At 40.5% G+C, this 2,472-nt stretch overlaps 1 non-coding gene across 1 annotated transcript; it reads left to right on the top strand.

Annotated features, from left to right (window-relative positions):
* The first annotated feature begins 541 nt into the window (after positions 1-541).
* LOC122121714 lies at positions 542-704 on the top strand. The gene has a single exon (XR_006150026.1). It is a non-coding gene; the product is annotated as a U1 spliceosomal RNA (small nuclear RNA).
* The last annotated feature ends 1,768 nt before the right edge of the window (positions 705-2,472 follow it).

The following is a 2,472-nucleotide window of genomic DNA, read 5'->3' as shown; positions in this document are numbered from 1 at the left end:
AGGCCTTGGGAGTCACATGATATGCCCTAAGTATTCCATTCTTCTGTGGCAGTGTGACAGGGGACACAGATAAAATGAATGCATTATAACTTTACTAACATTCACTGAAACTTGAATTCTATTTTTATTTGAAATATGGCTAGTGTAAATGTGTGTCTGAATTTTTAATTTTATGTAATTTTGCTTACTGTAAGTATTGTCACTTACAACTTTGTGGCTGGCTACTCCACTGAGTAGAACAAGTCTGGCCTCTGATGAAGTCTTAGAGCACCTCCAAAGTAATCCAGGAATACAAGCCACGGAAGTCACTCAGCTTTTTGGTAGTCACAGTAAGAAACAGTAAAATAAGAAAATAAATAAAACCTTCAATTAAAAACACCAAAGGAGCTTTAATAAAAATTCAGCAAAATTTATCTAGTATTTAAAGCTTAATCCTCAGATTTCAGCATTCTGAGTAGCTAGGATTACAAATGTGAACTACTCTCATGTGTTTGTTGGTTTTTTAAATACCAAGTCAGCCTTGTTACTTACCTGGCACTTGTTACTTACCTGGCAGGGGAGATACTATGATCATGAAGATGGTTTTCCAGGGCCAGGCTTATCTATTGCACTTCAGATGTGCTGACCCCTGACATTTCCCCAAATGTGGGAAATTCGACTGTATAATTTGTGGTAGTGGGGGACTGTGTTAGTTCTCTCCACTGGATAGACAGACAGATAGATAGATAGATAGATAGATAGATAGATAGATAGATAGATAGATAGATAGATAGATAGATAGATAGATAGATAGATAGCATTGTATTTTATATTGGCCTCATCTGCTTTCCTGCACTCAGCAGTCACTTGGTCCTAAGGACTACTATAAACGATGAGGTACCTCTAGGACTACTTTGTAGTTGCTAGGAACTACAAGGAGTAGAGAAATCAGCTTGAACTCACCATGAGAAAATAAATGAGGAAGTTGGGTGCAGGTAGCTTACACATGTAATCGTGAGATCTGAGGATTGCAGTTCAAAGCCAGCCCATATAGGAAAGCTCATGAGATTCTTATCCTCAATTAACCACCAGAAAACCAGAAGTGGGCTCTGGCTCAAGTGGTAGAGCACTTCACTTGAGCTGAAGAGCTCAGGGACAGTACCCAGAGTTCAAGTCCCATGACTTACAAATAAAAAGAAAGAAAACAAATGAGTGACCAGAGCCAATGGCTCATACCTGTAATTCTAGCTAGTTAGAAGGCTGAGATCTGAGGATCAAGGTTCAACACCAGCCTAGGAAGGAAAATCTATGAGATTCTTATTTCCAATTAACCACTGAAAACCGTAAGTGACAATGTAACTCAAAGTGTTAGAGCACTATCCTTGAGCACAAAAGATCAGGGACAGGATCCAGGACCTGAGTTCAAGCCCCACAACCGACCAAAAAAAAAAAAGAAGGAATGAGAAGCCACCTTAATGAAATAGCTAGGCAAGTACAATATACAGAATAATTCCTCCCTTCCTTCTTTTCTTCCTTCTATTCCTTCACATCCTTTCCCCCTTTCTATCCTAGAACTTAAACTCAGGGCCTCATGCATTTTAGGTAGGTACTTTACCAGATGAGCCATACACCTGCTTTTTTTGGCTTTAGTTATTTTTCTTTCTTTCTTTCTTTTTTTTTTGGGGGGGGTCCAGTCGTGGGGCCTGAACTCTAGGCCTGGGCACTGTCCCTCAACTCTTCACTTGAGCCACAGCGCCACTTCTGGCTTTTTTCTTTTTGCTTATGTGGTGCTGAGGAATCGAACCCAGGGCCTCAGGCATGCAAGGCAAGCACTCTACCACTGACCACCTTCCCAGTCCTCATTTTTCTTTTGTTGGTTATGTAACTTGAACTCTGTGCCTGGGTGTTGTCCCTGAGTTCTTCAGCCCAAGGTGAAGGCTCTACTGTTTGAGCCACAGTACCACTTCTGGTTTTCTAGTGTTTTATTGGAGATATGACTCTCACTGGGCTGCTTGGCCTGGCTTTGATCTGTGATCTTCAGATTTCAGCCTCCTGCGTGGCTAAGATTACAGACATGATCCACCTGCGCCTGGCTTGGCTTTAGCTATTTTTGTGGTAGGGTTTTATGTCTATGACCAGACCAGCATGGACCATAATCCTTCTTTTTACCCTTTCTGAGTAGATGAAATAAGAAGCACAATGCATTGGGTTCAATATTGATTGAGATCCAATATTTTGAATGTTTTTCCTGGGCTAACATCAAATCATAATCCTCTCTGTATCTGTCAAGACCCAGCAGCTAGCATTACAAGTGTGAGCTCCCATCCCTGGCTCAAATTTCTGATGACTAAAACATCTGAACAGAGTTTTAATAATTTTAAATGTTGAATTTGGGGGCAATGGGTGCTCTTACTTGCCTAGTTGCAAATTGCACCAAAAATTCCAAATATTAACTTTTGATTTCCTAGAGTACATTAAATAAGCTGATAAACT

Source organism: Dipodomys spectabilis, unplaced genomic scaffold (genome assembly GCF_019054845.1).
Source record: "Dipodomys spectabilis isolate Male_0828 unplaced genomic scaffold, ASM1905484v1 ptg000193l, whole genome shotgun sequence".
NCBI classification, from domain to species: domain Eukaryota; kingdom Metazoa; phylum Chordata; class Mammalia; order Rodentia; family Heteromyidae; genus Dipodomys; species Dipodomys spectabilis.
The sequence above is the reverse complement of the archived record's forward strand: the minus strand, read 5'-3'. Positions and strand labels throughout refer to the sequence as shown.